General features: G+C 47.3%; 1 protein-coding gene across 2 annotated transcripts in view; it reads left to right on the forward strand.

Annotated features, from left to right (window-relative positions):
- Positions 1 to 27,610, forward strand: part of LOC101653935 (free fatty acid receptor 2-like) — a 31,829-nt gene that overhangs the window by 2,866 nt on the left and 1,353 nt on the right. For both annotated transcript variants that reach the window (XM_045293006.1, XM_004715859.2), the window contains exon 2: positions 25,680 to 25,801. The gene's annotated coding sequence lies outside the window, so the exon portion shown is untranslated. The remainder of the gene's footprint in view (positions 1 to 25,679; positions 25,802 to 27,610) is intronic.

Genomic DNA, 27,610 nt, shown 5'->3' on the forward strand with positions numbered 1-27,610 from the left:
ATTCACTATGGTAAGATTTTTTGTTCTGATGATGCCTTACACCTGATCCCTTCGACACCTCGTGGTTGCATAGGCTGGTGGTTTTGGCTCTTTTTGATGTGTGTGTTTGTTGCTATAAATTGTCCTTGAAGCCCTGCTTTTGCTGTATCCCAAAGATTTGAATATGTTGTGTTTTCGTTCTTGTCTGAGGCAAGAAGGGATTTTTAAGTTTCTTCTATTAGCCACTAGGTGTTAAGCAAGGTGTTGTTCTATTTTCATATATTTGACGCGCCCCCCCCCCCCCCATGCTCTTAGTATTGTTGATTTCTAATTTTGTAGCACTGTCATGAAAAGATGCTGAATGGCATTTGGATTTCTAAGATATACTGAGGCTTGTTTGGTGCCCTAGCATCTGGTATATTCTGGAGCAGAGCCCACATGCGCTGGATAAGAACATATATTGTGCTCTTCTGTTGGCAGGTTCTGGATTCTGAATGCATGTTTTCTCATGTTTCATGATAATAGTGATGTTTTCTTCCACAAATCTCTGACAACGTTCTCAGTGTTATTTTGGGGAAGGAGGGGGAGTTTGGGGGAGGCTGTCTTTCTGTTCTGAGGTCCCAGTCACATGCATGTTACTCTTCTTGATGCGGTTCCACATCATCCTTAGACTTCCTTCATTTCCCCCTGATATTTCCTCTAACAGATTAATAGCAAGTCTTTGATTTCATTCATTCTGTCTTCCATTGATTGAATTCTACTCTTTCGATCTTCCAATACATGATCTATTTCTAAAACTTTTATATTAAACTTCTGGATTTCTGTTTGTTGTTCTTGTATTGGTTTTCAATTTTCTGTTTATTAATTTATACTCCTACTCTTTTTTTCTGTTTATTAATTCTGTTTATTAATTCTTCAAGGGCTTTTCTTGCATTCCCCCCCCCCCCATTTAGTCAGTACTTTCTGTGAACACTTAAATCTTCTAGGTTCCTTATCAGGTAATTTCAATAGCATATCTTCCTCAGAAGGATTTTCTGGCCCTGAATTTTGGTCCTTTGTCAGACCATTTTGTCCAGTCTGTGTGAGAAATCAGAAGTTCTACATGGTCTCCAAGACCTTGCATTCCTTTTTTTGGTTGAACGGAAGTTTACTTCCGTTGGATTTTCTTGTTTTGTTTCAATATATCCAGACAACAGCCAGTAGTTCGGCAGCCCTGAGGCACTCGCCACCTGTCTCTGTGTGAATTTCACAGCAGGTGGGAATGGGGGTGTGTCTCAACATGTTGTTCACGTTAGCTGCTGTCTGTCATCGATCCAGTGGGGCTACAGTGAGTGATGACACTCGCCTAGTTGGTGGAGTGTCAGGTGTGACAGGTATGGCCTTGGTTTCTGACTACTGGGAGGGGGACAGGAAGGAAAAAAGATGGGTGAGAAGTTGGAGAAAAACCCATGAAGAAAGGAAGAAAACAAAAGGGGTGTGTGTCAAAAGTTCTTCTAAAAGTAGAACTTTATTGGTGTAAGAACTAGCCACTAAACATGGCTGTGGCTGCCATGCAAGGTAAGAGGGGGTGATCACAGCTTTTTGATCACAGGCCACTAAGGTGGGGGCTGGTGGGCAAGCAGAGCTGGTCATCCGGCTCCTGTTCCAATTGGAACACCACCGGCCATCATTCAAAATGGCCAGGCTGTGCCAGTTGACAGTTTACCCCTCCTTCTGCCTCCTTCCTTCTCTGTAGTCTGTGCTTAGTCTGAAAGCTCTGCTGAAACCTGTCCACTTTGGGAGACCCTGCTGGCATTTGAAACACCAGAGACATAGCTTCCAACATCACAGCAACACACAAGCTCCTACATGGTGACAAAGTGACAGCAAACCCAAAGCCTCACAACTTGACAAGTAGGTGCTCTCAAGGTAAACAGGTAAAGATCGACATTATCAAGGATTTCATCTTACTTGGATCCAAAATCAATGCCGGTGGAAGCAGCAGTCAAGAGATCCAAGGACACATTGCACTGGGTAAATCTGCTGCACAGGGACCTCTTTCGAGTGTTGAAAAGCAAGGACATTACTTTGAGGACTAAGGTGCACTTGACCAAAGCCATGGAATTTTCAACTGTCTTGGGTGCACGCGGAAGTTGGACAATGAGGATACTGGGCCTCCATTCCAGGACTCCCTCAGTGCAAGAACACTGTTCTTTTAACCTGGCGTTCCATGATGCTCACCTGCCCTACACAATCGCTGAAGACAGAGCAGGTGCCTAAGCAAATGTGGTGAAGAAAGCTAATGGTGCCCAGCTATCAAAAGATACGGTGTCTGGGGTCTTAAAGGCTTGAAGATAAACAAGGGCCATCTAGCTGAGAAGCAACAAAGCCCACATGGAAGAAGCACACCAGCCTGTGTGATCACGAGGTGTCGAAGGGGTCAGGTATCAGGCATCAAAGAACAAAAAAAATCATATCATTGTGAATGAGGGGGAGTGAGGAGTGGAGACCCAAAGCCCATCTGTAGGCAATTGGACATCCCTTTACTGAAGGGCCACGGGGAGGAGACAAGCCAGTCAGGGTGCAGTGTAGCAACGATGAAACATACAATTTTCCTCTAGTTTTCTAATGTTTCCTCCCCTCCACTATCATGATCCCAATTCTACTTTACAAATCTGGCTAGACCAGAGCATGTATACTGGTACAGATAGGAACTGGAAACACAGGGAGTCCAGGACAGATAAACCCTTCAGGACCAATAATGAGAGTAGCGATACCAGGAGAGTAAGGGGAAGGTGGGATAGAAAGGGGGAACCAATCACATATAAGATCTACATATAACCTCCTCCCTGGGGGACAGACAACAGAAAATGGGTGAAGGGAGATATCGAACAGTGTAAGACATGACAAAATAATACTTTATAAATGATTAAGGGTTCGTGAGGGAGAGGTGCAGGGAGGGAGGGGAAAAATGAGAAGCTGATACCAAGGGCTCAAGTAGAAAGCAAATGTTTTGAGAATGATGATGGCAACAAATGTACAAATGTGCTTGACACAGTGGATGTATGTATGGATTATGATGAGTCGTACGAACCCCCAATAAAATTATTAAAAAAAAAAGAAAGTTGGACACTGAATAAGGAAGACCAAAAAAAAATCAATGCACTTGGATTATGGTCCTGGCAAAGAATATTGAAAGTACTGTTGACTGCTTAAAGAGCCAACAAATCTATTTTGGAGGAAGTATCACTAAAATGCTCCTTAGAGGCAAGGATGGAGAGCCTTTGCTTCGTGTCCTTTTGACATGTTGTCAGGAGAGACCCCTCCCTGGAGGACTTGCTTGGTAAAGTAGCAGGGCAGCCAAAAGAGGAAGGCTTTCCACAAGATGGATGGACACAGAGGCTACAGCAGTGGACTCAACGAGAAGGTAAGGATGGTGCAGGACCGGGCAGGGTTTCATTCTGTTTACACAGGGTTGCTATGAGTTGGAACCAACTTGATTTCACCTCCCCACACTAGAATGCCTCCTTATTCACTCGTAGAGCCCAGTCTCGTCCTCTTCTCTGTATTTGAGCTACTCCTTCATTCTTTCCTTTACATTCTGGGTTGCCTTATCATTAATATTCATTTCACTGGATTCCTCGAGTCTTTGTTGTAGATGGTCTGTGTCGGGCATCTGCCGTGTCCGAGAGTATATTAGAGCTTCTGATGAAATTAAAGCCAAGAGCTTATTGAACGAACCAAATGATCCAGGATCGGGCGGTCCCTGGTAAAGACTCACCAAAGGAAATGTGAGAGGAAATGTCCACAGAGCTGAAATACAGAGGATTTAGGAACTTACAAGAAGAAAATCCGATTGGTTGACATGTACAAAATCATACTTCAGCAGACACCAGACAGCAGTCAGACCCCTTAACATGATTTTGCTAGTTGTAAAGGTTGAGTCACTTAATAGCTTTTTCTATGGACACCTCGAGGGCCAGTCTGGCAAATGCTCTTCCTAGAAGCATGCTGTAGGAGGAAGGGGAAGGAAGGAGGATGCCTACAGGCTTCCTGAGGTATATGGGCTAGCTGGCTTTTGAAAATCATCTCAGACTAAGCAGTCAACTCATTCAAAAAACACCCAGTCCCATTGAATCCATTCTGACTCTCATCTTTCTCCTGAGGAGTGGCTGGTGGTTTTGAACTGCTGACCTTGTGGTGGAGGCTGGCCTGCCTCTTTGGCAGAAGCCTCTTGTTCTTTTGACCTTCTTGGCCTGCCCTAGTCTGTCACTTTGACTCCCTGACTCTGGAATTTCTAACCTCTGCCATATTTCCTTTTAGGAACTAAGTAATCTTAGCCTTGGCCTTGCCTATCATAGCAAGGGGGCCATGGTGGTGTAGTGGTTGCACATTGGGCTGGCTAACCACATGACCAGCAGTTCAAAACCACCTGTGGCTCCAGGGGAGGAGAGGAGACTCTACTCTGGTAAGGAGTTATGGTCCCAGAAACCCACCTTGTCCTATAGGGTCACTAGGAGTCAGAAATGGCTCAACAGCAGTGAGCATTTTATTATTATCATTATTTTTTAATTATTATTATGGGTAGACGGAAGGGACATTTCTATCACTTCAGTCATCTCTGGCCTCAAGAAGTCAGGCCACCTCTCATTCAGGAGGACATTTTTGAGAGCCCACCGGTTAGCGCTGCATGGATACTTTGAAATGTCAAATATCATCTAACTGACACTATCTGTTGCAAGCACTCCCCCTTCACTGATGAAGATTGCGCTTGACACAAAGGATGTATGCATGGATTGCGATAAGAGTTGCATGAGCCCCCAATGAGATGATTCAAAAATAATAATTTTTTTAAAAAGATCACAATGTTTATTGAGGAGTGAGGATCGTAATCACTGTGAAAGGGTGCTTGGCCCTGTTCCTGGTTCCGGGGATGAAGACTGCCACCCAGTCTCTTTTGCATAGTCATTATCATGCACATAAAACCCATATGAAGGTAAGAACAGGTGTCCCTAGGTGTCTAATTTATCACATACAGCCAATGAACACGGTCAGGGTTTGGCTGCTGGCTGGTTCCCTTGTTTGCTTTTTCGCTCTCCCCACTTTCTGTAATAACTGTTCGCTGTGTTCTTTATGTTTGGAGCTCAGCCCCCACCTCTCTGCTATTCTTTATTATTGAAGTAACTCCTTGTTTGCTTATCCTTTGGAAAACAAGCTAGTTATTTGCCGTGAATCAAAAGCAGGTCTGCTGAAAAAGATATGAGCCTGCTCCAGGGTGGACAGAACTAGCAGACTGGCAAGTGTGGGCTGAAGGATACGCTTCTCACCAGAGTGTGCTCAGTGGCGGTGAGTAGACACGCTCCTGCTGCTACCTGCTGAGCAGCCCTGGCATCTGCAAGAGGAGAACGCGCACCAGTTATTTCGGTACAGTGACTTTGTGTATTTTTCTGGTCTTTGGATGCTTCCTGCATCATTCAACCTCTTGCCCATAGAATCTTTCACTATCACAACTCACAATTCGCATTTTCTTGAATTCTTTCAGTTTCAGATATGCTGAACATGTTCTTCCTTTGTTGTTTGCTCCACTGGGTCTTTGCAGATTTCATTATAATATTTGACTTTGTCTTCTCAAGATGCCCCTTGAAATGTTCTATTTAGCTCTTTGACTTCATCCTTTCTTCCATTTGCTTTAGCTACTCTATGATTAAGAGCAAGTTTTTAAAATCATTTTTTGGGGGCTCATACAGCTTTTACCACAATCCACCCACTCATCCATCCATCCATCCATCCATCCATCCATCCATCCATCCATCCATTGTGTCAAGCACATTTGTTGCCATCATCATTTTCAAAATAGTGTCTTTCTATTTGAGCCCTTGGTATCAGCTCCTCATTTTTCCCCTCCCTCCCTCATGAACACTTGATAATTTTTAAATTGTTATTATTTTTTATGTCTTACACTGACCGATGTCTTCCTTCACCCCCTTGTCTGTTGTCCATCCCCCTGGGAAGGGATTATATGTAGATCCTTGTGATCCTTTTCCCGTTCTCCCCACACCTTCCCCTTCCCCAAGAGCAAGTTTAGAGTCTCTTCTGACATCCACTTTAGTCTTTTAATTTCGTTCCTGTTTTTTGAATGACCTTTGCTTTCTTCGTAAATGATGGTCTTGATTTTGTCGCACTGCATCAGTTCTTCTGTTATTAGTGTTCAATGCAGCAAATAGGTGATGCGATCTTCTAAAAGTCCAGGTGAGATATGCTCAGGGCCAAGTCTTGGCTCTTGTGGACTCGTTTTAATTTTCTTCAGCTTGAACCTGAACTTACGTATGATCGATAATCTGTTCTGCAACCAGCCTGTCTGGTTTCAGCCGCTTCCATTGAGCTTCCTTATCGACTCGCCTCACAGATGCAGTGAGTCTGCGTTATGTGGATTCCATCTGGAGAAGTCCATGTATAGAGCTGCTATTTGTGCTGTTGAAAAAAGGGTATTTCCTACGAACAAGTCATTAGTCTTACAAAATTCTATCATGCAGTCAGCTTCATTTCTGATCACCAAGACTGCATTTTCCAACGACTGTTCCTCTTCTTCTATTTATTCATTTCATTTCTTCTTCTTTGTTTGCAACTTTACCATTCCAATCACCAATAATTATCAATGCATCTTGATTGCATGTTTGATCAGTTTCAGAATGAACAATTCTTCAATTTCTTTACTAGCTTTATGGTTGGTGCCTACATTCGAGTTATAGTTGTATTGATCATACTTGCTTGTATTCAGATACACAGTATGCTATCACAGAGAGCATTGTACTTCAAGGTAGATCTGGAAACGTCCTTTTTGACAAGGAATGTAATACCAATCCTCTTGATTGTGGCATTTCCAGCATAGTAAACTACATCATTTTCTGATTCAAAATGGCCAATACCAGTCCAGTTCGGCTCACTAATGCCTAGAATATCAATCTTTACATTCCATTTCATTTTTAACAATTTCCAATTTTCCAAGTCCCAATTATTCATTGATGTGTCTACAGTTGACTTATCCCAATCAGCAATGAAGGTCCCCAAGGCTCGACTCCCACAGGCTTTACTTTATCGATGGCCTGGGGGTAGACTCTACTTTGAGAAGGTAGCTCTCTCTCAGCTTTATTTTGAGAGGTTCATCTCCTGCCATGTTCTGTGACAATGTTCTACTTCGGTTCACGAGGTTTTCAGTAAATGACAATGTTGGGATGCTAGCCATATGGTTTTCAGTGGCCGATTCCTTCAAGTGGACAGCCTATTCTTTCTTTGTAGTCTCTTCTTAAGTCTGGTAGCTCTGCTGAAACCGGTCCACCTTGGGTGACCCTATTGGTATTTGAAATACCAGTGACACAGCCTCCAGCATCACAGCAACACACAAATCCCCACAGCACAACAAACTAACGGAGACGTGGCGCTATTTGTGTATTTTGTAAACAACTACATTTTTGTGTGTACATATGGATGTTAAGCTCTGTGCATAAACACATGCCAATTGTCTCAAAATTACTACCACCAGTAAAACTGCTAGGATGAGGACTTTACTGATCCAAGTGTGTCTCACACACAAAATCATTTACACAGAATTGGCAATCAGAAACTCTTATTATTTATACAAGGCAAACAGTAAACAACAGGAATATATGACTCAGAAACAACGAGAACTATGACTCAAAATATGATACAATTCACACACACACACACACACACACACACACACACACACACACACACCTTTACTGATTCTAAATCACGTAGCATCTGTTCCCCCTTTCTGGTTGGTCTGCATGAGCACAGGGCGTATGCTTGACTTCCCATTCTTAATGCTATTCGTCATTTGTCACAAACCACACAGCCAATGTGTTGCTCAGCAAATAATCCAAGACACTGGACTCCATGAAGGAGAACGTGGCGTGAGTACTGGATAAAGGCTCATCAACAACCTGCTATATGCAAAAAACACAACCTTGCTGGCTGGAAGCCATGAAGACTTGAAGCATTTATGGATGAAGGTAAAAAACAAAACACAACAAAAAACTACAGCCTTCAGCATGCATGACACCGGAACATAAAAGAAACAGCAATCCTCTCAAATAGACCACTAAGCAGTGTCACAACAAACAGGGAGAATGGTGACGTTATCCAAGACTGCATTGCACCTATCTACAATGCCTGCCGAAGCAGCAGCTGAGACATCAAACCACAGCTTGCATTAGGCAAATGGGATGAAGCAAAGACACCACTGTGAGGACTAAGGTGTGTGTGACCATAGCCATGGTATTGTTAGTCACCTCATAGGCGCGAAGAAGGAAGAAGGAAGAGTAAGGAAGAATCGAAGTCTCTGGATGATGAGTTGGAAAAGCACAGGGACTTGACCATCGACGGCCAGAAGAATGGACAAACCTGCCTGCATGCTCCTCAAAAGGGAAGAGGGCAAGACTGTCTCACGTGTTTAGACTTGTTATGAGAGACCGGTCCTGGGAGAAGGTCAGGATGCTTGTGTGTTAGTCCAGGTAGACTAGAGAAACAAGTCCAGGGAGACGCATACGTGTATAAGAAAGAGGTTCATATACAAGAGTAATTGAATATTGAAAAAACATCCCAGCCCAGTCCAGATCAAGTTCTGATATTAGCCCACATGCCTGATATCAATCTATAAAGTCCTCTTCAGACTCACAAAACACATGCAATGATGCCAATTGTAGGAAGATCACAGGTCAGTGAGGTCTATCAGCATAGCCCCATGTATCTTGTCAGTAGAGAGAGCCGAGAGAGAATGTGTCTCCCAGGGAGTGAGCCGAGAGAGTGTGTGTCTCCCAGGGAGTGAGCCGAGAGAGTGTGTGTCTGCCACCTCCAAGGAGGAATTCCAGGAGTTCCCAGAATCCCCAGGAGAAGGCCATGCCCACACAGGGGTCTCATTGGCTATGACCCGATTGACAGACTAGACTCCACCCCTTCACGCTTAATCCTCTCAAGTCCCCAATGGACACCAGATTATGTAACTACCACAACCTGGTAAAATGGAAGGTCAGTGGAAGAGTCCCCGTGAGACAGATTTGACACAGAGTGTGCAATGAGAGCTCACACATCGCAACAACGGTGAGGCTGACATTGCATCGCCAGCTCAGGGCCATGGCCCTGGATCATTCTTACAGTTCTTCCACTAGCGTAGGGCTCAAGGTCTACAAGGACAACCTCTCCTCCCAGCTCTCACCCATAAGGAAGCCCGAGATTGGCTGCTTATATAGAGAAACCCCTTGTCAGGAGTTTCAGAGCCTGGCTTTCCTAAACTACTCAGTTCATGAGGTGGCTTGTAAACCAACCAGTCCTACTAGGTGGCTTTGCAAGACTCTTTTGTGGACAGTCAACTAACCAAGCCCTTGCAAGTCACTTCTAAGCGTAGTAGGTGGGCGAGTTCCTGGCAGAGGCATCTGAGGAGCACTTACAAATCTAGGGTCAGCAAGGTCAGGTAAGAGAAAACCCATTGCAACATGAGGCACGGACCCAAAATGCCGGTGATCTCGAGGAAAGGAGAAGTGTCGGGGGAAGGGAAGCAGCACTACAGTACACGTTTGTTTTTTTCCGGATAGTTGGGACTTTTTACAACAAGGAGCGTCCTGAGTAATAAGAACTCTCTTTTATTTAAAGAACCAATCACAGAAGAGCATTGGCCATGGCGATTCCAGCCAGCTAGCACGGTTGTAGGGCTCCGAGATTCAAGCTGCCTGAAAACTCACCGGTCGCTGTGGTTGGATGGCCTCGCAGTGCCCGACCCTGGGTCTAGGGAGGGGTGAGGAGGTGAAGCCATTCCCGAAACCTCTAGCTCTGAGAACTGGAAGTCAGATGAAGGAGGTGGGAGGGCACTCCTGGAAGAAGGGCTAACAGGAGCAGGGAAGGCCCTCCAGAAACAACTGTGTAGGCAGACACACAGGTGCCAGATGAGGACCGGCACATGTCTCTGGGAACTGCCGTTTCTCCGACCGATACAATACAGAAGCAGTACCTCCAAAGATGACTATCAGATGGTCACACCCAGCCCGAGCCTGTCGGCCGATTGCCTGCCAACCCGGCTCATGGATTCATCTGCCAGGAAGTAAAATGCAATCGGTTTGAGTTCTGCTCGGGAGGTCACCAGACTTCTCTGCGCACCAAATCCACCGGCCTCAAGTCAATCCCAACGTACGGCATCCTTTAGGCCGGCGTAGGACTGCTCCATAGAACTTTCCAGACACTGAGTCTTCCTCCTGGGCCACAGCTGGTGAGCGGAAGCAGCTGCCCTTTCTGTTAGCAGCCAAAGGCTTAACCCACGGTGTCAACAAAGCTCCTTCGACTGGTTTCCACCCAAACAAAAACAGACAGACAAACAAAAACCCCCAAACCCACTGACCTTGATTGGATTCAGACTCCTAGTGACTCTTTAGGACAGAGTAGAACTGCCCCCTTGGGGTTCTGAGGCTGCAGAAAGTCTCCATCTTTCTCTGGAGGAGAAAAGTTAGTGAGTTTGAACTGCTGACCTTGTGGTTAGCAGCCTAGTGAGTAACTAATTATGCCACCAGGAGTCTTTGATACCGGTCTTAACACACTCTTAAAAAGCATGTTCAGTGGTTTCGGTGGGTTCTTTTTTAAGGGGCTCACACAGCTCTTATCACGATCCATACATACATCAGTTGTGTCAAGCACATTTGTACATTCATTGCCCTCATCGTTCTCAAAACATATGCTCTCCCTGGTATCAGCTCCTCATTTCCCCCCTCCCTCTCTGTTCCCCCTCCCTCATGAACGCTGTCCAATGTCTCCCTTCACTCACTTTTCTTTGGTCCGTCCCCCAGGGAGGAGGTTATATGTAGATCCTTGTAATCGTTTCCCTGTTTCCACCCCACCCTCCATCCACCCTCCTGGTATCACCACTCACACCACTGCTCTTGAAGGGATCATCCACCCTGGATTCTCTGTGTTTCCAGTTCCTATCTGTACCAATGCACATCCTCTGGTCTAGCCAGACTTGCAAGGTAGAATTCGGATCATGATAGTTGGGGCAGGGAGGAAGCATTTAGGAACTAGAGGAAAGTTGTATGTTTCATCGTTTCATGCTACATGTTTCATGCTACACTGCACCTCAACAGGCTCGTCTCCTCCCTGTGACCCTTCTGTAAGGGGATGTCCAATTGTCTACAGATGGGCTTTGGGTCTCCACTCCACACTCCGCCCCCTCATTCACAATGATATGATTTTTTGTTCTTTGATGCCTGATATCTGATCTCTTCGACACCTCGTGATCACACAGGCTGGTGTGCTTCTTCCATGTGGGCTTTGTTGCTTCTGAGCTAGATGGCCGCTTATTTACCTTCAAGCCTTTAAGACCCCAGACACTATATCTTTTGATAGTCTGGCACCATCAGCTTTCTTCGCCACATTTGCTTATGCACCCATTTGTCTTCAGTGATCGTATCATGGAGGTGAGCGCACAATGATATGAATTTTTGTTCTGATGATGATGCCTGATAACTGATCCCTTCAGCACCTCGTGATCACGCAGGCTGGTGGCAATGCTTCTTCCATGTGGGCTTTGTTGCTTCTGAGCCAGATGGTTGCTTGTTTACCTTCAAGCCGGTTTCGGTGGGTTCTTGAGATATGCGCTAGGCATCTTTCAGGCACCAACAATGTTGGAAGGAGCTCCCATGTAGACAGCAGAAAAGAAAAAATAGTATGTAAAAGAAAAACGCCAAAGACAAGGTTTTCCCTGTCGTCCTGTAAGTCTTGATCACGAACATCCTTGAGTGAGGGCCAAGAGGTGAAGCTGTAAGGAGTGCTCTCCCCGAAGGCCTGTGTGATGTGTCTGACTGTCATTTTGCCTGCATAAATGTGGTGATAAAGGGAGACCATTGCACTAGCCCGTGAGGTTGTCTGGACTATAAACCCATGGAGTCATCAACGTTGGCGGGGTCCTTTCCAATGTTGCAAAGATCTTCCCCATAGACCGTCTCTGTGTTAGGCTGGGATGACTAGAGAAACAAATCCAGAGACACTCCTGCATGTATTGAAAGGTGGGAGATGGAGACGCGGAAGAGAGATATAATTTAGCCAGGAATGTGAGGTTGAGAAAGATTTTATTAAGGCAGGGAAAGAACTCCCGGAAGGGAAGGGAGAGCAGAGAAAGGGACGGGGGCATCTTGAGCCCTTGGGTGGGTTCCGTGACCCAACGAGTTAGGTCAGGGAAGTCGGTCCTGGTGCTGGGGCAGTGGGACATATATAGGGTATGAGCTTAAAGACATATGGGCTGGTCAGAGGAAGGGAGGTTCTTTGTGCTGTGGTTGCAAGTTTTGGGTTAAGAGATGGCCTGTCAGTAAATCATTTTGTTCTCAGCAGACTTGCTTCCTGGAATGCCAGGGAGAGGAGGCTGTGTTCTGCCTGGGAGGTAAGCTTTGTGAAATGCTGCAGGCAGGTGCTTTGAAGTTCAGCCATGTCATATGTCTTCTCCAGAGGCTGGTACAAGGGGCTTCAATGATCTGGCCCCGGCCCAAACATGTATAAGAAAGAGCTTTGTATCAAAGAGAGTGAGTTAGTTCATTGTGCCAACCTGGCCGATAATCACATGTAGGGCTAATTGAAAGGCCTGGGGGGTGAAGGGTGGATGGAATGCGGCCGAGCAGAGGGAAATGCACAGGAAGACCTCAGCTGGGGAAACCCAAGAACCTACAGAAGGTCCCTGTCCCTGCCCAGAGGTCATCAGTACAGGTCACAACTATGCCAGTCTAGCTGGACACATGGCATCATGTGCTGGAGAGGAATATTCAAAGTACCACGGATGTTCAAAGGACAAATCTCTCTTGGAATAAGTATTTCCAGAGTGTTCCTTCGGGGCAGCGATGGCAAGTCTTTGGCTCACATACTTCAGACATGTTGTCCTGAGACCGCAGTTCCTGGGGAAGGGTATCATGCTAGGTGAAGTGGAAACAGCGCATGTACACTGGTACAGATAAAAACTGGAAACACATGGAACCCAGGACAGATAAACCCCTCAGGACCAATAATGAGAGAAGGGATATCAGGAGGGGAAAGGGAAGGTAGGGTAGAAAGAGGGAACCGATCACAAGGATCTACATGTAACCTCCTCCCTGGGGAATGGACAACAGAAAAGTGGGTGAAGGGGCTCAATTAGAAGGCAAATGTTTTGAGAATGATAATGGCAACAAATGTACAAATGTGCTTGACACAATGGATGGATGGATGGATTGTGATGAGAGTTGCACAAGCCCCCAATAAAATGAGTTTAAAAAGAAAAAAATTAAGGAAAAAAAATAGTTACAATTTGGGAAACTCACAGGGCCTGTTCTTCCCGGTTCTAGAGGGTCACTAAGAGTGGGATTTGACTCGCTGACAATGAGACTTGGTTTTGAGTTGGAGGCATATGGGGAGCCCTGGTGCAGGGGGTGGGTTGAGTGTTGGGTTGCAATCCCCACCAGCAGCTCTGAGAGAGAACGATTAAGCTGTCTGCTTCCACAAAGATTTAGTCTCAGAAACCCAAAGGAGCAGTTCTATTCTGTCCTATAGAATCGTCCGAACAGATGCCATGACAGTGGGTTTGGTTTGGGGGCTTTGTGCACGTGATCGTGAGGCTACCCTGGACTTTTTATGAGCAAGAGCGCGGCAACAAGCCAGGGCACCCACGGGACCACGCAAGCGGTGGGAAGGCAGGGTGCCAAGAAGCAGCAGGTTGGTTTTCACTACGCGCTGACCAAGGCGAACTCGTTCAGCCCAGTGGTGAGAGTTGGTTATTGATGGTCTCACCGCGCAGCTCTTTGCTCTGTGGCATGCAGCATTTGCACGCCCTCATGCACAGCTCTGGGCTGCAGTTGACCACTAAGCCTAGCGCTGGCTACCTGTTAGGAAGCGGGTGCTGTCTGAGGGTGAGCACAGCCCTGAGCTGTCCATCTACACCCTGGCCCATCCCTGAGCTGGCCTGAGAGGGCCCCTACCTGTCCCCCAGGCCTTACAGTCATGCGTATGATGTGGCCACCACAGGGAGAGAAACATACAGCTCCAGAGACGCCTTGCCAAGGACCCAATGTGACATGGCGGGTCTCTTTCTGGCCCCACATGGTAATGACTTTCGTGAGACACAAAGATGAACTCATCGAGTTATTTTCTGCTCAGTCCGATTGCATTTTTATTATAAGGATGTCTTTTATTGTAAAAGACACCACTGAGTTAGTTTATTGTGCCAACCTGGCGGATAAACACATGTGGGGTTAACTGAAGGGCAGAGAAATAAATGGCTCAGTGAGCCTCGCCTTTCGAATTCTCGGGTCTCTTGCTTTCTGATGGTCAGACCAGGGTGCAGCTGCCTTGGCCAGTTCCCTGCTTCAGTTGGCAAGGCTCATTTCCTGCAAGACATTCCTGAGGAGAAGCCACATGGACCTACCCCGATGCAGCCCTGGGTGCTGAAGCACCTGTGTGGAGACCCCTGCCAGCTCTGAGATGTTTACACTTTCACTGACATGGCTTTCCTTCTGCAGCCGACATCATAGTGTGTGTTTTGTGAGATGGAGGAGAACTTTGTGGATTGGTGTTGGACATATGGGTTAATGTTGGACTTGTGGGCTTGGGCAGCACTGGGTAGGGATGTTTTCTTGATGCGTACTTACCCTTTATATAAAACTCTCTCTTATACATGAGTTTCTGTGGATTTGTTTCCATAATGTACCCAGACTAACACAACCACATTTTTGGTAATCCCATTATTGTTATTCCCCCAACCCCCACCCCATATACCAGGAACCTTAAAAAGTGGAAGTGGGCTGGGCCTTCCTGACCTTAGGGAGGCCCAACTGCAGGCTTCTGATGGACCCGCATCTGAACCACTTTCCCACGTTTGATTACTTCTCACACATGAACCTTGGTGGGAGGTCTCACCTGCCCCTCCCTAGATAAACCAATCATTCACTCTCCTAGAATCTCTAACAATGAACTTTTAGCCCATCAAGTGAGCCTGCTTCCAATTCTGAATTGCAGATGGCAGCACAAAGAAGGAGGGGTAGTGAGTTATCTAGCACTGATGCTACAAATGTTGACTTCGGGACCCAGTGTGGGCACCCAGGTCCTTCCTGGACTGGGCCAGTGACATGACTTTCAATGTGGCCCTGGCTGCACGGTTGCCTTTTTTATCCACACCTGGGTTTCCAGACTTCCTGGTGAATTCTCTAAGCCCCCCACTATCTCATCACTAAATCCTAAGTTTGCCAGAACTGGGCTCTGGGAATGCCATTCAGAGCCCTCACAGAGGCACTGGCCTACCGCTGTGGTGATGAGCCAAGACTGGCTCCACCCGTCGTCGTCGCTGCGGCTGTTGTTGGGTGCCATCAAGTAGATGATGACCGGTGTTGTCCCCGGGCACAGCAGAATGGAACGCTGCCTGGTCCTGCACCATCCTCGCCATTGTTACCAGGGCCGAGTCCACTGTGGAAGCCACGGTGACCATCTGAGTTAGTTACTTGTGCCAGCCTGGCCGATAATCACATGTGGGGCTAATTGAAAGGCGGAGGGATAAATGGGTGGTGAGCCTCGCCTTTCCAGTTCTCGGGTCTCTTGTTTTGTGATGGTTGCCTCGGGGACAACCTGCCTTAGCAGTTCCCTGCTTCAGCTTGCAAGATTGACTTCCTACAAGACATCCCCAAGGAGAAGCCGCATGGATCTATCCCGATGCAGCCCTGGGTGCTGGAGCAGCCGTGTGGAGACCCCTGCCAGTGCTGAGATGCTTACACATTCACTGACTCGGCTTTCCTCCTGCAGTCGGCATCATTGCCTCTGTTTTGTGAGGTGAAGGACTTTGTGGACTGGTGTTGGGGTAATGGGTTAATGTTGGACTTGTGGGCTTGGGCAGCATTGGGTTGGGATGTTTTCGTGATGCACATTTTCTTTGCATAAAACTCTCTCTTATACGTGAGTCGCCATGGATTTGTTTCTCCAAAATACCTAGACTAATACACCATCCATCTCGTCAAGCACCTTCCTCTTTTTCCCTGCCCCTCCAAGTTACCAAGCACGATGTCCTTCTCCAGGGACTGGTCTCTCCTGACAATGTGTCCAAAGTCTGTCAGGTGAAGTCTCCCCATCCTTGCCTCAAGGGACCATTCTGGCCATACTTGTCAATAAGAGTTAGGAAGACAGGACTGCATGAAAACAGGAAAGAGACATGGCTTGATGTTCAGTTGACTGGGCAAACCTCAGAAGCTGGACCGTGTCGAGTGGGAGCAGGGATGGGCTCAGAGACTCAACAGCTGGGAGATCAGTTGTTCTACCTGTATTTTTTTCTTCTATCTCCTTTGGTTCCTTTTGCTCCCGTCTGCGAACAGGAGAGACTGGGGCTCCGTCACCTGAGCTGAGTCATGGTGCTCGTCACTTAGGTGGATGGTCTTACCTTATGCACAAGTTTGTATGCCTTGGGGAGCAGCACGGAACATAATAAATGCTCAATAAAGGTTAAAAACAAAGCCAAACCTCTCATTTTCAATTTGACTCCAATCCGTGGTGTCCCCATAGGACGGGGTAGACTCATTCAGCAGATACTTCCCTGAGACCTCCCATATCCCAGCACCCTCGGGCAAGTCGTGGAACCGATGGTTCATCGCAGCAGGACAGCTACTAGATAAACAGGAACGTAGCACAGCGTCCGTGGCTAGACTGATGCTCAGCGAGATAACAAAGACAGGAAAAGCAACGTCACTGGCAGAGGGTAAGTTCAGCCAGAGAAGGCCCTTCTGAGGAAGTGGTGTTTGAGCAGCAAGAAAGAGGAGGCATGGAGTGGTCAGAAGGGAGGGACAGTCGCATCAGAGGGACAACTTGCCCTGAGATGGGCCGTGGTGTACCGGAGAGGTCTGGGAGACCCATTCATTCATGGGAATGAAGACAGGGCAGTTGGGAGAGGCTGGACCTCGAACTGATCTGTCTTGGAAGAAGTACAGCCAACGTGCTCCTTGGAGGCAGGGATGGCGAGACTTCAGCTTACATCCTCCGGACATGTGGTTAGGAGAGACCAGTCACTGGAGAAGGACATGTTTGGGAAAGTAGAGGGGCAGCGAAAGATAGGAAGGCCCTTGATGAGGTGGACTGACAGTGGCTGCAACATTGAGCTCCGGCATAGGGCCAACTGTGAGGATGGATTGAGCTGATGCAGTGCTTCGTTCTGTTGGGCCCGAGGTCGCTATGGGTCAGAAATGACTCGATGACACCGCACAGGCACAGACCTGGCTAGGCCGTGTGGGTCATGACCAGGATATGGAGCGAAGTCCAGAGAACTATGAGGAGCCACCGCAAGACAGAGACGTGTCATGGAATCTCCTTAATATTTCTAGAAGATCCTTCTAGGTGCTGGGTCAAGACTAGACTGAGTGACGGGATCCCCACAGACTGCTACCAGTAGTTGTTTCTGGGAAGGGGGTCTGAGGTTGAGGGGTGGAAGGGAGACTTCCTTACCCATATGCCCTGATGTTACTGGTAACAATGATCTTCGGCGTGTGTATGCCTAGTGTAAGAAGGGTGTGGCCAGGCCTCAGGCCTCCTCCAACTTCACAAGTGGGAGAGAGAGTCGTCATCAACATTAGCTCAGGGCTGATTCCTGTGAAGTGGAGGTCAGACACCCTTCTCACCAACCGTGCTACCTGGTCTGACACCGGTTGTCCTCCCAAAGCACACTCTATTTCTACGCTGGGTTTGGTATTTCTTTTCACTCGCCACACAGAGCTCACAGACAATACTCAGAATTCGGGGTTGTTGTTTTTTTAAGGGCAGTACCAGGTAACAAATCAGGATCAGGACAGACTCTAGATACAGTTCTTCAATAAGGGCACCTGTCCCCACAGACAGACCTTTCTCTGGCCCTCAGCACGTTGGGCCTTTGGGGCTGGCAGGATCTCCTCAGGTAAGTTACAAAGCTCTTTAGCTGCCCAGGGGTACCTCATTCTGTAGTGAGTTTCCCATGTCAAAGGCACTCAAGTTTTCTTGCTCAGTGAGTCAGCCTTCCTCCTCATGGTAACAGCCTTCCTCCATCTCCGTCTTACTCCTGTCTCTTAATGCTAGTGCCATGAGTTCTCTGCCACACTTGCCACCCCGTCTCACTATTCTGTGCTGTCTCCAGTGAGTGTCAACACTTTTTTCTCCTAGAGGTAGAAAGTTCTCAGCACAGGGACCCCAGGTCCAAAGGACATGCTCCGCTCCCATCTCATCTTCTTAGTGATAATGAGGTGGTCCCGGTTTGCCTCTGGGATGGCTCATTTTAAGTCTAGCAGGATGGCACACCGGACCAATCCCGTCGTTAGGGTTCCATATACCTCATTTGTATGAAGCCACTCAGGTAAGGGTGATGCGAACCTTCTTTGCATTATTGGTGGGCCACAAGCCCCTCATGTGCACAGCCTCACCTTGTCATTCAGTGGGAGTTACAAGACCATGGCAAGAAAGATCATAAAAAGAAATTCATTGCATTTCATGTGTATAATATTATTCAAAAATTAAAGGCAAAAAGAATAACCATAGCTAGCATTTGTTGAGGAGCCCTGGCTGCAGTTCTTGGCTGCTAATGTGAAGGTTGGTGGTTCAAACCCACCAGCTGCTCTGTGAGAGAAAGAGGCGGTCTGTTTCCATAACAATTTCAGCCGGGGAAGTCCTATGGGCAATTCTACTCTGTTCTATAGTCACGATGAGTCAAAATAGACTTCGTGACCATGTTTTCAAACTCTTTTATTCTTATACCTTGTGTTAGTCTGGGTAGACTTGAGAAACAAGTTCATAGACACTCATATGTGTATAAGAAATAGGTTTATATACGAGAGCAATTGAATATCGAGAAAACATCCCAGTCCAGTCCAGATCAAGTCCATCGGTCTGATATTAGCCCATATGTCCAATACCAATCTATAAAGTCCTCTTCAGTCTCACTAAACACATGCAATGACGCCAAACACAGGAAGATCACAGGCCAGTGAATGCAAAGTCCTGTGGATCCAGTGGTGGTAGAGGCATCTCAGTGCTGGCTGGGGTCTCTACCTGGTTCCTTCAGCTTCCAGCATAGCGCAATGTGTCTTGTCAGTAGAGTGTCTCCAAGGGGGTGAGGAGAGAGTGTCTCACCTCTCCAAGGAGGAAAAATACAAGAGCTCCCAGAATTCTCAAGAGAAGGCCATGCCCACACAGAGGCCTCATTGGCTATGATCTGAGTGACAGACTAGACTCCACCCCTTCACTCTTAAACCTCTCAAGTCCCAAATGGACACCAGATTATGTAACGACCACATACCTTGCCTTTTTTCACTTAACATCTTGGAGTTTGATCTATACTGTACTGCCATTGATCTGCCTCATTCTGGGTAGTAGATGCTTAGTATTTCTACTGTGTGAGCGCCTCTATACCTTTTATTTAATCAGACCCTTTACTGGTGGACATAGGTTGTTGCCAGCCTTTGATTACAACGAACACGTCAACACAAGGAAGCGCATCCTTGAACATACGTCTTCATGCCTATGGGAAAGTACAGCCAGATGACAGATTTAGAGACATCAGTTCACTGGGTCAAATGGCATAGAATTTTTCCTGTGGAAAGAGGTCATCAAATTGCCACCCTAGAACAGCATCCGAAGAAATAGAGGAGAGGAGGTTAGAGAATGAGGAGGGCATACAGCTGACACAATGACAAGCAGGGCACAGTATAGACTTCGACTTTCATGAGACAGACAGGTAGACCCCGTGGGGGGTTGTGTAGACCAGGAAGGACACGGCCTACTTACGTTTTAAAAGAACTGTGCTGACTGCTGTTTGGAGAAGAGTTTAAAGGGGGCAGCAGGGGGGCCAGAGAGATGACTGAAGGGATACAGGTTTGAGTGGGTAGGCGATGGTAGCCTGAACCAGGGGGGGTAGAAGTCAATGTTATGCAAGGTGGTTGGGTTTAGATTATATTTTTAAGAGCGAGGGAGAAGGCTTTGCTAATGAATAAATGCCAGCCCAAGAGAGGAGTCAAAGTGAAGTCCAGATTTTTGGCCTGATTGACCAACGGGAAGGATGCGGTCGCAAATTCTGTGTAATCTGCTGTCTCACACCTGAAATAGTGGAAGTAAAGACCTGGATAGGCGGCACGTGGTGGAGGGGAGGCATCTGGAAATGATCAATTTCCCAACAAGAGTCGAGAAAAGATTTTCAAGGTCATTAGCTACTAACTCACTGCCATCTCCTTGATTCCGACACATCGTGACCTCTCTGGAGCTTCCGAGCCTTTGACCTTGGAATTGTGATGAAAACAGATGAGCTCGCCTTTCTCCTGCAGAGTGACTGGTGCGTTGAGTCCCTGACCCGGTGTTTGGAGTCCAACAGTTATCCCACAGCAATGCCGGGACTGCTCATTAGCCATTAGAAATGTGCAAATCAAACCTACAAAGGGACCTCACCTCACGTCTATTAGAACAGCCATGACCAAAAGCAAGGCAAAGGAAGAAAAAAAACAGTTGTTTGCAAGATTGGAGAAACTGGGCTCCTCAGTCACTGCGGGTGGGAACGTAAACTAGTACAGTCATTCTGGGAAGCAGTCTGGTATTTCCTCAAAAAGTTGAACATAGAACTGCTAGAGGACACACAAATCTCACTGCTCAGTATATACCCCAAAGCAATGAGGGCAGGTGGCTATCAGAAAGAACAGCACCTGGGGTTTTAAAGGGTTGTTTTCAAACAAGCAGCTATCTAAGTGAGGCATCAACATGGAAGAAGCACACCAGCCTGTGTGAGCCAAGGATTATAAATAACAAAATCCAAATCTGAAGGAGGGAATGGTGTTAGAGTTTAAATTGTGAGCACCTGGTTGGCGGAAGGCTATGGATGACAGTGGAAGCCCAAGATCCATTTTCAGGGTCCACACCTGGATGAAGCCTCTGGTGGATCCCCTCTGATCATAGTTGATGGATGTGAATAGTTCTGAGGTCAGACAGAGAGCATTGTAAAGATGATGGCACACATAATTAGATCCATGTAACATCTTATCATTTGATCTCCCTTTTGACCCATCTTAAAGCTGTTTTGGTTAAAAAACAATTTTTTTTAAGTGAAGGGGAAATACATATTGATTAAGCCCTTGGCGAATCCCCTTTGGCCACGGACTAGGGGTATGAGTAGCCTTGCTGTCGTGCAAAATGCATTGGAAAGTGGATCCTTACAGATGCAGTTAGGTTAAAAAGTAGCACCCTGTCTATCATTTGATCTCCCTTCTGATCTATTTAAATGTGTTATTGTTTTTAATATTTTCCACTTCCTTTTTGATTGAGCTTTAAAAAAAATCTGTTTCACTTTGTTGTTCTTGTTATTTTTATTTTGAAAACTTTTTCTGTATCTGAAATCCAGGATAGTTAAACCTATAGAGATCGTTACTAGATTAATTGCTCCCTGGGGAAGGGGGGCTGTGGCAGGATGGCAGGGGAGGTGGGGGCAAATGGGAAGCGAATAACGATGGGCACAAGAAGGAAGACAATGTTCTCAAAGTGAGGGTGCTGACGGTTGTACAACTCTTCTTGATGTGACTGAACGATTGAATTGTAGGATATGTGAATTACGCTAATTTAATTCAACCAATTTAAATAGATCATGCCAATCATGTAAAATAAATAAATAAGTAAATAAAAATTAGTAAAATAAAAAGAAGTGAGGACAGGAATACACACAGACACCTGGTCACGGATGTTCACTGCAACCATCGCCCAGGGGGAACCACCGCGATGCCTGTCTTCCAATGAATGGATGAACAAACTGGAGTCTGCTGATGCACCAATGGCGTCTACGAGCCATACGCAGAAATGAAGCCTTGGGACTTGGAGGAACCTTGAACACATCATGCTAAGCAAACGAAGTAGTCACAAGAGAACAGACATTGTATGATCTCACGTCTATGAAAGAAGCAAGTACGTTGAAATCCAGGCTTATTAGTGATTAGCAGGGGCGGGAGGGAGGGGTAAAGGAGGGGATGTTTGCATGGAGGGCCCTGAGTCTGTGCTAATGGCGGTCAAAGGATTTGGACAAAGATGGCACGAGTGAACTGTACATGTAAACCTGGTTGAGGTGGCACACGCTTTGCTATCCACATCGTCACCACAGCGAAAACTGATCAGAGGGAGCGAGAGGACGGAATTAAACTGCTGAGCTGAGGACGAAGCCCAGCGAAAGAGCAAGGAACATGCTGGGGAACCAGAAGCAGCTCCATGGCCAACTCCCTAGTTCTCCTGCTTCCCCTGCTGGTCAGGGCAGCTGCATCACTTACCGTCCTGTTCAGTGTCCCCTACGTGACCTTCACTGTCCCTCTTGGGGTGGATGCTGGGAGGGTAACGTGGGTGGCAGTGGTCAAGCTATCTGGAGGAGGGTGAACCAGAGGGCGGTGATTGGGTTCTGATTGGCTGCAGCAGCTTCTGCAGGACACATCAAAGACCAGGGGAGAAAGGTACCATCAACAGGCGAGGGTATCCACCATCCATGACAAAGAGCTCCAAACGCAGCCAGCACTTTCAAACGCATTCCCGGCTCTCTGTGATCACCAACCACAAGGCTGACCTCTGCGAGTTTGAACAGCCTGACCTCCCTTCCACCCCGACTCACACTGGCCTCCTTTCTGGTTTGGTTGTTGCTGTTGTTGTTGTCGACTCAGAGATCAGGTTCCCTCTGCAGCCCTTGAGTATTTGCTATTTCCTTTCCTATAACCCTTGTACGTTGAAGCTGGCTCCTTCGAATACCCCTTTACAGACCACACCTTTCCTGAGAGCCTCATCTTTAAACAAAATGTCCCTGCTGGTCCCTCTCTAACGTCTCTTGTTCTCCTTCCTTCATGGGGGATATCATTTTCAATCACCTGGCTAGTTCACTGATGGACTTAATTAACTCTCTGACTTGTTCATATCCCTAGTGCCCAGAGCAGTGTCTTACTCTGAGCAAGAGCTCAAAGCATTTCATGAATGGGGAGTGGAGTGATTGTGAATGGTGCTGTGTGACAGAGACAAACCTCACCTGGAGAAATTACTGATAACCCATCTGCATTGGACTTGATATCTTGCACTGCCCATTCAGGTGGCTGTGAGGTCAAAAGGGGTATGAGGTCAAGAGTGTTGAAGTCACATGGGTGTGAGATACAGAACTCTTTTTTTAAAATTATTTTCTTGGGGTCTCTTACAATTCTCATCACAATCCATACATACATCCATTGGGTCAAGAACATATGCACATTTGTTCCCTCCTCATTCTCAAAACATTTGCCTCCCACTCTAGCCCCTAATATCAGTTGCTCATTTTCTCCTCCTGCCCCACTCCCCCGCTCATGAACTCTTCATAGTTCATAAATTATTGTAGTTTTGTCATAAGTTACCCTGTCCGATGTTTCCCTCCGCCCTCTTCCCTGCTGTCCATCCCCTAGGGAGGAGGCAATACTTAGATTCTTATAATTGGTTCCCCCTTTCTACCCCACATTCCCTTCACCCTCCAGGCATCGCCCCTCTCACCACTGGTCCTGAAGGAGTCATCTATACTGGATTCCCTTTGTTTCCAGTTGCTATCTGTACCAGTGTACATCCTCTGGTCCAGCCAGATTTGTAAGGTAGAATTGGGATCATGATATTTGTGGGGGAGGAAGCATTAAAGAACTAGAGGAAAGTTATATGTTTCATAGCTGCTACCCTGCACCCTGATTGGCTCGTCTCCTCCCCAAAACCCCTCAGTAAGGGGGTGTTCAGCGGCCCACAAATGGGCTTTGCGTCTCCACTCTGCACTCACCCACCTTTACAATGATATGATTTTTTGTTCTTGGGTGCTTGATACCTGATCCCTTCGAGAGCTTGTGGTCACACATGCTGTTGTGATTCTTCCATGTGGGCTTTGTTGCTTCTGAGCCAGTTGACCGCTTGTTTATCTTCAAGCCTTTAAAACCTCAGGTGCTATATCTTTTGATAGCTGGGCACCATCAGCTTTCTTCATCACCTTTGCACACGTTTGTCTTCAGTGAGATACAGAACTCTTATACTTCTGTAAACCAGTTTAGTCTGAATTCTCCCTTCTACTCTAGTGACCCCAGGGACACCATCATTAAAGATGATGACTTCAACTGAGACTGGGATGACAGAATGGAGAGAAAGGGACCCCCCCCCCCCAAAAGGAGATCTGATCTCAGTGGAAGGTCAGCAATCTCTGCTTGAATCATCAGCTAGCAAAATTTTATGGGCACATCCAACTTGCGTCTTTGCATTCTATCAGCCTACTACGGTCAAGGAGCTGTGTTAGTTTTTGTTTCCTATGGGAAATAACCACTATTTCCAAAAGAGCCTCAGCCCTAACAGATAAGACCAACACTCTCAACCTTAACACCCAGGAAGGGCTGAGACTGCACAGGAGGCAGGAAGAGGCCTATTGAGAGGCTCCAGAGGATCTCGGAAGTTACCCAGACACTTCTAGAAGAAAGGATGCTCTCTTTTCTGGCCTGTCAATCAACTCGACATGGCTGGAGATGGGGATGAGGAACAGAGAACCTTCCCAGAATTTAGGATTATGAGAACAGCCCTCTCTGGAACTATTTGCCTTTAAAGTGAGTGTTTGTTGTTTAATCAAATATGGGTAGTAAAATGTCACATGGTAATTTGGTAGGACTAAAAGATGCTGCCTTCTTTTCATGTGCATCAAGCACCCAAAACAACCCCCCAATGTAGAGAGATCACTTGAATAGCAAAGCAAAGACGTGGGACCAGTGAGTAAAAAGCTATGAGAGGAGAGGTTCTTTCTGGGAGAAACACTTGGCTGAGGGTCCCACTCCTCCTCCTGGGTCAAGAGGAGAGAAGGAGGGTCTCCGATGGTAGGGTAGCTAGTGTTGGGTAAGGTACCCAGAGGTTACCAGCGTCAGGTAGGGTAGCCAGATGGTAGGGTAGCCAGAGAAGAGATGGAGAGTCTCCAATGGTAGGGTAGCCAGTGTCGGGTAGGGTACCCAGAAGTTACCAGTGTCGGGTAGAGTAGCCAGATGGTAGGGTAGCCAGAGGAGAGAAAGAGGGTCTCTGATGGTAGGGTAGCCAGTGTCTCACCAGAGATTAGACCCACACATTCCCTGAGGAGAGGCAAAGGCATTCCCTGTATCTCCCTATCTTTCTGTATCTGCTTCCAAGTTACCCCGAGAGAGGATGGAGTCCTGGAGCTGGGTGAGACACTCGCCGTGGGAAGAGGGGATGTGCAGGCAGGCACAGCCCCCTGAGTGAAGGAATGACTAGCGGGGCAGATCCAGACCCGAGCTTCTCTGGTCTCCCTCTGAGATTCTGGGAGGGTTTCTGGATCCTTTGCCCCACGGTCATGCTCATCAGCACGAACCTGATGGGCCAGAGGAAATCAAGAAATTCTTTAAATAGTCTGCTTAAGCTGGAGCTTCCTCGAAAGAACCGGAAATGAACTCAGCCAGGGGCCTTAAGAGGAAAGATGGGGAAGGAGCAACTGAAGAACGAACAGAGGGAGCAAGATGCGGATGCATGCACAGCACTGGTATTGGAAGAGCTGCCCGTGGGAAAGAAACGCCATAGGGTACTGGTAACGCCAAAGTAGGAAGAAGCCAGAAAGGACCATTGTGATTTGGATTCTGAGAGAGAGAGCAACTGTTGGGACAGAGTTTTGTGGGGGTCAAGTGGTCTTGGAAGAGGCTCACCTGTTGACCTTCCTCTTTTAGATGACACAGCACTTCCAGGTATAAAACCGGTGGAGGAGAATGCGGTGATCCAGTGAGCCAAGGTGTCCCCCTGCTTCTGAGACCTGACATATTGAAAAGCCATCATCGGCCTCCAGGAAAAGGCAAGACACCCCGTTTGCTTATACTCATGGGGGGAGGCTTCTGGGATTAGACCCTTGGGAAGGGCTAGGATACAAGGAATATGTGTAGTTAAGCTTTTGGGGAAAAGGAGAGGACTATGGGACTTACTGTCCAAGAAGAAGAGTCAACATGGGCAAAGAAGTGAGAAAGGGACCATGATAAGTCTATGGAGACATGGCGCGACTGGTGGGGGGCCTTCAGAGAGCTGAGCGCCTGAGCAGCCTGAAAGCTGGCTCAGCACCAACAAGGCAGGGAGTCTTGTTGGTCATCCACCTGGTCATCCACCTCCCTGGTCATCCACCTCTGAGATTCTCCAAAGTGGGAATGAGCTAGGCAGATGGTCCCCAGTAAGAACGATGCTACCAGGAATAGGGGAAGGGCTCAAGTGTTATTTTCTGGGTCGTTTTCTGATACGTTCGAGGAAATCTAAGCCAACGCTGGATTTCCCTGAAGCTCCGGCTCCTAGGCTCTTTCTCGGGGGCGAGAAAGAGTGACATCGCCGGCAGTATATTGTGTGGGAGCTAGGACAGTCTTGGCGAAACCATCTGCTCTAGGTTGTGCAAATGGAAATGATCTAAGAGGGCGCTGGAGACGTCAGACAGAGCAAGATATGACAAAATAATAATTTATAAATTATCAAGGGTTCATGAGGGAGAGGGGAGAGAGGGGAAAAATGAGGAGCTGATGCCAGGGGCTTGGGTGGAGAGCAAATGTTTTGATAATGACGAGGGCAATGAATGTACAAATGTGCTTGACATGATGTATGGATGGATTGTGATGAGAGTTGTCTGAGCCCCTAATAAGATGATTAAAAAAAAAAGAGGGTGCGGACACTTCCAAAATACGGACACGGAGTTGATTCCGACTCATAAGACTGGGTAGGACAGAGTAGAACTGCCCAGGCCCTTGTAGGTTTCCGCATCCATCTGCCTGGGAGTAGAAAGCCTCAGTTTCCTCCCACAGAACGGCTGGTGCTGTGCCACTGCCAGCTGTCCAGTTAGCAGCCTACTGCGGCCTTCACTCCACCCATGGGGCAGAGAGGTGACAACGTCACACCAGTGACCGCAAGAAAGGCTGGGATTTCCAACCAGGTGCCCAGACCTTACCCAAACCTTCAACTTTTCCTTGAAAAGTTTAACATGGACCCGACTTGGACTTACCCTACTCTTCTCTCTGGCTTAACCCAACCCCCATACTCAGAGAAGAAGCCTCTTGGGGGGTGAGAAGGGAAAGCAGAGACAGAGCTCATGAGTGGAAAATGCCACGGCAGGTTAAGGAAGTAGAGGTTGACCTCAGGGACACTCTGAGACCATTTCCATGCAGTGTCTCTCCGGGATAAAACAATTGCCTCCTTCGCCTCCAGTCACCTATCCATGTAGCTGTCCACAGAGGTTCATCCAGCACCTACTAGGTGCCGGGCACAATTCTAGGCACTACGGATACCACAGGGAGCCCTGGTGGCCTAGTGGGTTATGCGCTGGGCGGCTGCAAGGTCAGCAATGATCAGCCACTCGGAGGGACACAGAGAAGGCTTCTTCGCCCTGTCGAGAGTTACAGCTTCGGAAGCCCCCAGAGGCTGTCCTGCCCTGTCCCAGGGAGCCCCCCGGAGTCGGAATGGACTCGGCGGCAGTGAGGGAGGGACGCCACGCAGAGCAAGTAAAAGGGTGTCACCATCGTCTGGAGTTGCCTTTGCTAGCCAAATCTTGGAGAGTTCAGATGTTTTCCTGGGGGAGCTTCCAGGATATTAAAAAATATCTATGTGGGAGTAATTCTGCCCCCCCCCCCCCCCC

The sequence above is a fragment of the Echinops telfairi genome, unplaced genomic scaffold (assembly GCF_000313985.2).
Source record: "Echinops telfairi isolate 266 unplaced genomic scaffold, ASM31398v2 ScPeMD7_655;HRSCAF=1070, whole genome shotgun sequence".
NCBI classification, from domain to species: Eukaryota; Metazoa; Chordata; class Mammalia; order Afrosoricida; family Tenrecidae; genus Echinops; species Echinops telfairi.